The 8733-nt window shown below is 44.7% G+C and overlaps 2 non-coding genes across 2 annotated transcripts; both read right to left on the bottom strand.

The window, feature by feature from the left end:
- Positions 1-3633: 3633 nt before the first annotated feature.
- trnas-aga (transfer RNA serine (anticodon AGA)) lies at positions 3634-3715 on the bottom strand. Its single transcript has one exon. It is a non-coding gene; the product is annotated as a tRNA-Ser (tRNA).
- An 844-nt stretch (positions 3716-4559) lies between these two features.
- Positions 4560-4631, bottom strand: trnah-gug (transfer RNA histidin (anticodon GUG)). The gene has a single exon. It is a non-coding gene; the product is annotated as a tRNA-His (tRNA).
- Between the last annotated feature and the right edge of the window lie 4102 nt (positions 4632-8733).

The raw sequence follows: 8733 nt of genomic DNA, 5'->3' as shown, positions 1-8733 counted from the left end.
AGCTAGTTGCTGCTCCTTTCTGCTGCTTCAGATAAGTTCTTTACTGTGCGACGCAACTCTTGGCCACTGAATCCGACGTCTCTGAGGAACCGGGTTGTAGAGTGTGCCACAAAACCTCGACAACCCACTTCCATTGGATAAACCTGGACTCTCCATCCTCGCTGTTCTGCCTCAGTGGCCAGATGAGCATACCGCAGTTTCTTCCTCTCATATGCCTCATCTACTGCATCCTCCCATGGCACTGTTAACTCTATCAGTTGAACAATGCGTGCTGATCCAGACCACAAAACAATATCTGGTCGTAGGTAAGTGGTGGCAATCTCAGGTGGAAAAATAAGCCGTTGATCAAGATCAGCCAGCATCTTCCAGTCCCTAGCAGCTTCCAGTTGTCCTGGGCGAGAATTGGTGTTAGCACCTTTTCTTGGTGGTTGCTCGCCTGGGCGGAGGAATATTGTCTTCTGCGTGTAATGTTTTGCTAGAACAGGCGGCAACTTATTGGTCATACTACGGTTGCCTTCCAATGCTAAAGCCAGACATCGCAATACTTGGTCATGGCGCCAAGTAAACCGACCCTGGCTAAGAGCCACCTTACATCCTGTCAAAATGTGCCTTAATGTGGCAGGTGATGAACACAAAGGACAAGAGGGATATCTCCTACCCAGAGGTTTAGGTTCTGCGGTGATGGGAGAACATCATATGTTGACCTAATAAGGAAACTGATCCTACTCTCTTCCATTGACCAAAGGTCTTGCCAGCCCATTTTGCGTTGTTCCACACTCTCCCATCTCATCCACTCTCCCTGCTTGGCCTGGGAAATGGCCTTTATACATCTCATCCTCTCCTCCTGCTTTCGCACCTCGTTGACTACCAGCTTCCTCCTTTGAGCTGGGCCTGCCTTGTGCCATTTAGAAGGAGCTAAACTGAGCCCAAAACCCCCTCTTCCATGCTGTACCTGTCCCACGATATCCCCAATTGGAAGGTCAGCCTTTGCCTCTACTACAGATTTCTTTGCTGACCACTTTCTACCAGTTTTTACCACAGGGGCTGCCTCCCTTACACATTTGTCGCGTGACTCTGCTAAAGTCATTTCCAGTCTGACCTTGGCACACTTAAACTCCTCAGTTAAAGCAGAGACTGGCAGCTGCAATACTCCTTTACTATAAAGTCCCACTCTGCTGAGGCAGCGTGGAACTCCCAACCATTTCCTGATGTATGAACTTATTAACGCTTCCAGCTTATCCACTGTTGTCAAAGAAACCTCGTACACAGTCAGTGGCCACAGCAACCTTGGCAGTAGACTGAAGGGGGTGGATTGGTATCCACTGCTGCTTCAATGTATATGTAATGATTGATTATAATTAAGGTATTAATCAATATTTTTCCTTCTAAATATCAAATGAGTTGAATGACTTCTCTGGAGATTTTACTTTATTTATATAAGTTACCAGTGTGATTACTGAAATGTTCTTTTCATGTATTCTTTAATGTCTGTATTTGATATCTGAATGCAGTGCTTGCTTATTTAACCCAGCTTCCAGAAATGAAATAGGGACTTGTTTTGTGTTTGAGAAAGGTCTTCAATGTGTTAAAACATGTAGGGGTCATTGAAGCCAATAGTTTAAGGGGTCATTTCTTTGTTAAAGCCTTTCTTTCCAGTTAGACTAAAGTTTAGCTATCCTTGAGAGAAAGAACGCATTATCTTGATGTTTTGAGAGGACTCTCCTGTTTATAGTGAGAGCCCGGCCAAATCCAACCTTGGAAATGCGGTGTGTCGGTGTGTGTGTTAGTCTTCTTGGTTACAGGTTAAGGAACCACTGGCATTATTGGAGATTGACTGAGTTGTTGTTCTGGACATGCTGGCGCCCAGCAACCCAAATCTGCGACCTGGAAGGTCATGACGTGCCTAACTTCAGCTGCATAATTGATGGAGATATGCTTCAGTCTATCTGTATATGTGTGGAAAATTACTGTGTTTATCTATTTCATAGCCAATGAGAATCATTCATCCTGTAAGCAATGACGTAGCTTAGACCTTGGAAATCGTATAACTGCTGTGATCTTTGTAACTGTAAGCGGGGCGGCCTACGAACTCCTGTGCGAGTATTGAAGCTGACTTCTGCTGATGAAACTGCAAACTATCTTCAGTAAATATTTTCTTAAATTTTTTAGAATTCTGACTCTGGGTCTTCATTCTTCATATCTGGTTCTGGGTCTTTAACTGTACACCCCTTACAAGAACAAACTGAAAGCACCAGAGTTTCAGTTTGCCTGGTAGAGCACAGCTGTTTATGCTCTTCAACCCTTCCACTGCTTGTCGTCTAACTTCTCCCACTCGAACTGTGTCCTTTAGATCCCCATCGTACCATCTCCCTAGACTCTTCACTGGCTTCTGAGAAACTGTTGGTATTGCCTCACCATTAATGAAGAATGTTTTATCTACTACCTTGCTTTAATTATTGAGATTCTCCTTGATTTAGAGGGCTTAAATTGCATTCGTGCCCATTCAATATTATCTGTTAACTTCCCCAATAACCGATTAGTGCAGGCTACCGTTGTAGTCATGGTTGTCATGTCATCCATGTATGATCTGATTGGTGGTAGTCGCATCCCAGAAGCCAATCACTCTCCTCCTACTACCCATTTTGATGCCCTAATGATTACTTCCATTGCCATGGTAAAAGCCAGTGGAGAAATGGTGCATCCTGCCATTATTCCAACCTCTAAGCATTGCCATGTAGTGCTGAATTCTGGAGTTGAGAAACTAAATTGAAAATCTCCAAAATAGGCTTTCACTAAATTTGTAATCGACATCGGTACCCTGAAAAAACCAAATGATGCCCAAAGAAGCTCATGCGGCACTGAACCATATGCATTAGCCAAATCCAGGAATGTCACGTGGAGATCCCTCCTCTCCATTTTAGATGATTGAATTCGTTGCCAGATAACACTGATGTGTTCTAAGCATCCTGAGAATCCTGGAATGCCCGCTTTTTGAACTGAAGTGTCAATGAAGCCATTCTTTAATAGCTAGGTTGACAATCTCTGAGCAATAATGCTGAAGAAAATCTTGCCTTCGACGTTTAATAGTGAAATAGTGCGAAACTGACTGATGCTTGTAGCATCTTTTTCTTATAGTAATTAATAATAGTAATTAAAGGAAAATAATGCTAGGAAAAAGAACAAAAACTCACTGCTACTTGTCTGGAAAGCCTCTTCACACGCTTCAATGCTGTTGACTTGCCGCGCTCTTATCGTTATTGTAAACTTGTGTCAAAGGCGCAGTTGTTTGTAGCAAATAGCAAGCCCGCGGCACTCTAGGTAACAGCCAGCGAGTGTACTGACACCTAGCGATTAGAAAATATACATGCACCATATTCTCTCTGAAGCGAACCGGGGTTGCTGCGGCCACAACGCAGAGTACTAACCACTATACGATCACGGCGAGCTACCGGTCTACCCGACGTGTCCCTGACTACAAAGGGGCCTTGTCATCTTTAGCTTGCAGACAAAACTGTTTCTTACCAACATAACTCTTTTCAATGGTAATCCTGTAACAGTGACTTTTTTTTCCTTTTATAAAGTTTAAGCTAGGCCTTCAGGAGGTTACAAACTAAAGCAGGCGCAAGCTGTCAACGTAGTCGGCAGGATTCGAACCTGCGCGGGGAGACCCCAATGGATTTCTAGTCCATCACCTTAACCACTCGGCCACGACTGCAAGCTAGCTGAAGGGAGCATGTCGTTTGGCTTGGTGCCTTGCAGCGTCGCTGCCCGAGGCCAGTGTAGATCAGTAAGAACTCAACAACAAAACGTACCACTCCACAAAAAGAGGCTCGTTCGCCCGAACAGGGACTTTAACCCTGGACCCTCAGATTAAAAGTCTGATGCTCTACCGACTGAGCTATCTGGGCTCTTACTCAAGAAGCGTGCGTGCTACGCGGGAACGCACAGCAAAATGAATCGTATTGGCGCAGAAAAAAGAGTGTCCTCCAATGCATTGCGTTTCATTCTTCGAAGATTCAGAACGGCCGTCAATACGTCTGCTATGTCAAAATTTATTTGCAAATTAGTGGGAATGCAGCCTATTAGGCTGATGATAACAGTCATTAAAGGAAAATAATGCCAGGAAAAAGAACAAAAACTCACTGCTACTTGTCTGGAAAGCCTCTTCACACGCTTCAATGCTGTTGACTTGCCTGCGCTCTTATCGTTATTGTAAACTTGTGTCAAAGGCGCAGTTGTTTGTAGCAAATAGCAAGCCCGCGGCACTCTAGGTAACAGCCAGCGAGTGTACTGACACCTAGAGATTAGAAAATATACACGCACCATATTCTCTCTGAAGCAAGATTCTTCCGAAATAAATAGGAGCGTTTCGTTTTCAGTCTTTTCTCTAAGGGTTCGAACCTGAGAGCTCATGCTTTCAAAGAATGTCCCAGTTTCAATTCACTTGAACATCCAGAGCACATCAAGGGCACGCGCCGTGCACAAAAAGAGTAGTCCGAAGGACGGGGTGAGGAGAGGTGGTGACATGGAGCTCAATTTCAATGGCACCCCGAAAACCTTGCCGTGACCCGGATTCGAACCGGGGTTGCTGCGGCCACAACGCAGAGTACTAACCACTATACGATCACGGCGAGCTACCGGTCTGCAGACAAAATGGTTTCTTACCAACATAACTCTTTTCAAGGGTAATCCTGTAACAGTGACTTTTTTTCCTTTTAAAATTTTTTAAGCTAGGCCTCCAGAAGGTTACAAACTCAACGTAGTCGGCAGGATTCGAACCTGCGCGGGGAAACCCCAATGGATTTCTAGTCCATCGCCTTAACCACTCGGCCAAGGAAGAGGCAAAAGAGACTGCTTGGGGGGGGGGGGGGGGGGTGGAGAGAAGAAAAGAGGGAGGAAAGGGAGAAAAAGAAGAGGAGAAAAAAGGAGCAAAACGTACAATATATCAATTTTTATCTACTTTCTTATCTTCTCAACATTGTTTACACACAGTTCTGCACTTATTGCAAGGTTTGCAAATAGCATCACTTCATCACTTTAATTAAAGTATCATCACTTTAATTTCATGTCTCTTGCGGGATTCGAACCTATGCCGTGGCAATATCGCTTGCATCTTCGCTTGTTCTCTAGTCTCGTAGTGCATTCCGGAAGTACTACATGCAGTGCATTGTGGGTAACGTAGTCATTTTTAACACAGGAACTCTTTTCCATATAAATCCCTACAGTAGTAACCCTGTGATTATGCAATTATGCACATGAATGCATTTAAAGCAAACGCTCTTGTAAGTAAACATATTTTGTGATGTTAACAAATCAATATTCAAATAATTAACTCAAAATGTCACATGCTACATTTAAAGCTATAACAGTATTAACAGTGTATAAATGTAAATAACTCTCCCATCATGTTTCCCCTCCTTTTTTTGTAAACTCAATTATTTGAAAGACTACATCTGTGCAGCACAAGTGAATAAAACATATTCCAAATTGAGTGTTGGGTTTTGTGAATAAATGTAAAATGATTCTGCAAGTAATTCTGGCTTTAGTTTTAACAATTACATTCAATGGTTGACACTCACTGTCCTGGTATTCAAGAGGAAATTACTTAAAAACGTGAAGACTGTTATTGGCTCCAATAAAATTATTAAACTTTATTGTAACAGACAGACAAGTAATGGTGACAGCAATTATACACTCTTCCTCCAGTCATCCAGGGTCAGTCCTGATGCTGGACAGTACCACTGCCCCTTCAGCTGGGTGTGTCCAGTCCTTTTATTTTGTCCTGTCCAAACCCCTTGCAGGTGTAGTGGTACTTTTCGTTTGTCAGCCTCTTCCGTGGCGGTTCCCCCTTTGACACTAGCTCCTCATCCTCCTGGGCAGCTTTTTTCAGCTATTGGAACATGTCTCAATAAACGTAAACTATTAGAGATTGCAATGAATCTATCATATATATAAAATCAGATACAAATAGGATTGGTATGAATAATAATGCTTTGTTATTAACAAAATGTTATGATAATAATTATGACCGCCGCTACATCTTGTAATAATAATGAGAAAAGAAGGAGAAAATGCATATTAAATTATGTCATAAATTATTTTTTAATTAAATACTGATTGGGCCAACAAGTTGCACACTCTTGCCAGGATTTGCACCTGGAGTCTCCCACCCAAAGGATGGACGTGTTACTATTACACCACAAGAGTTGTTTTTTTTGTTTGTTTTTTGAAATAGTTGCATCAGCAACTATCCTATGTATTTTGTTTTTTGAAAATAGTTGCAACAGCAACTAATTTTTTTTTTCTATTTGCAACAGCAAACATACTTTTTTCTACTTTATTTTCTTGCTTGTTTTTTCTTTGCAGATGGTTTGAACAGTGAATGTGAACATTTTCTTAAAATAAATAAAACATATTATTAAAAATATTTATAAAAAAGAATGTATTAGGTGCATTTACAAAGAGCTTCTCCACTCCTCAAGGGTCTGTCCAGATGCAGGGCAGTACCATTTGCCACGTACCTGTGAGTGTCCAGTTTGCTTTGATTTAGGTTGACCACACAGCTTACACTCATAGTGGTAGCTCTCTTTTGCCTTTCTCATCTTTGGGGGCTCACCTTTCCTCAGTCGCTCCTGGTTCTCAAGGGCTGCCTTGCGTAATCGCCATTCACGCTGGCGATTAAAGGGATCTAGTGCTTGGTGAGGGAACCTAGGTTGGTCGGGACAGTAGGAGGTGGATGAACAGCCCTGGGTGGATGCTGAGGGTGGTGGTTGGGTGGCAGGCCAGCCCTGGATGGATGCTGAGGGTGGTGGGTGGGTTGCAGACCAGCCCTAGGTGGATGCTGAGGTTGGTGGGTGGGTTGCAGACCAGCCCTGGGTGGATGCTGAGGGTGGTGGGTGGGTTGCAGACCAGCCCTGGTTGGAGGACCAGCCCCGGGTGGATGCTGAGGGTGGTGGGTGGGTTGCAGACCAGCCCTGGTTGGAGAACCAGCCCTGGGTGGATGCTGAGGGTGGTGGGTGGGTTGCAGACCAGCCCTGGTTGGAGGACCAGCCCTGGGTGGATGCTGAGGGTGGTGGGTGGGTTGCAGACCAGCCCTGGTTGGAGGACCAGCCCTGGGTGGATGCTGAGGGTGGTGGTTGGGTGGCAGGCCAGCCCTGGATGGATGCTGAGGGTGTGGGTGGGTTGTAGACCAGCCCTGGGTGGATGCTGAGGTTGGTGGGTGGGTTGCAGACCAGCCCTGGGTGGATGCTGAGGGTTGTGGGTGGGTGGAGGACCAAACATGAGAGTGTGCCAGGGGTGCCTGGTAAGAAGACCAGCTCTGGTAGTGTGTTGGGGATGGCTTGTAGGCAGAGGACCAGCCCTCCATACAGCTGTTTTGAGAGGAAGCAGCATCGTGTTTGGCAATAGCTGCGTCTCCCCCACCTGTCTGTGGAATAGCAGGTGTTCTGGAACTGTGTCGCTGGCGGATTTTTGCCTCGCCCTCACGGTTCTCAGGCTCCTGGAACTCCAAAAGAGTGTGTCCATGCTGAACTGGCTGTGATGGTAGGTCACGAACCTCCAGGAGGGATTTTTTAGCCACGGCAATCTGCTGTGGAAGCTGCACACCCTGAAGTAAAGAACCCCGTTCAGTTCTCTTTTGGCAATCATACAGCCTGCAGAGACAGAAAACAAAACACACACAAGAGTTTTTCAGAACATTTTTCAGTGTGTTAATTGTTAAAAATTTTGTTCAAATATGCAATTCAATCAATTAATGAAGATATTAAAGATGAACTCACCAGGAGGACACAGTGGTGTTGTTTATGTTTACCAGTACCAGGTCACTCCTGTCCATGATCTCTCTGCAGTCCTCAACTAGCTGCTTGATGTGAGAGTATGCCATGACAATAGACTGGGGTATGGCAAATGTCCTCCCTTTATTGTCCTTTGGCCTATTTCTGGCTTCCTTGTACTCTTTGTACAGCTTGAGAGCAACACACTCTGAAATTCTGTTTTGGTCTGGTCTGTGAGCAGCCTGACCATGGACCATGAACAATCTGCAAATAGATGACCAGATCACATAGTGCTCATTATATATGCATGTTCACATATTGACATAAATACATTGATACAAATACTAAAGAATATAGCTATATGAGATGTGGATACCTCTCAGCTGCTTGCCGGCCTGGAGCAGAGCCACTGCGCTTTCTTGAAGCCCTCCAAGGTCCTGGCAACGTTGTTTTTTTTGCTCTTGAGGGTGTATCTGGTGGGGGTCTGGTCAAAGACACTTAGATGTGAGTATAACCTCAAAATCTCTGCCACTTCAGCATTGGAGAGTTTTGTTATAGTTCGGTTAAGCCCAACCAGGTAACCTGCCAAGGCATCAACTGCCTCCCATCCAGGAATCCCTCTGGCATCACACCTAGTGTCCTGTTACAAGAATTGAACCAATAAACACCATAAAATTTTAAACATCTGGTACAAGAGCAAATATAAAGAAGCCCACATTTCTGATGGTGAAACATTATCCACTTTACCGTAGCTGGAGTGACGAGCACACTCTCCTCAAATGGGGTGAGGACGGGACTTGCGGAGGCATCTCTCTCATCAAATCGGGTGAGGACGGGCCCAGAAGAGGCATTACTCTCCTCCAATGGGGAGTAGATGGGCCCAGCAGAGGCATTACTCTCCTCCAATGGGGAGTAGATGGGCCCAGCAGAGGCATCACTCTCCTCCAATGGGGACCTGGGA

The sequence above is a fragment of the Siphateles boraxobius genome, unplaced genomic scaffold (assembly GCF_051911475.1).
Source record: "Siphateles boraxobius isolate OS27281-9 unplaced genomic scaffold, OSU_SipBor_1 63, whole genome shotgun sequence".
Taxonomy (NCBI): domain Eukaryota; kingdom Metazoa; phylum Chordata; class Actinopteri; order Cypriniformes; family Leuciscidae; genus Siphateles; species Siphateles boraxobius.
The sequence above is the reverse complement of the archived record's forward strand: the minus strand, read 5'-3'. Positions and strand labels throughout refer to the sequence as shown.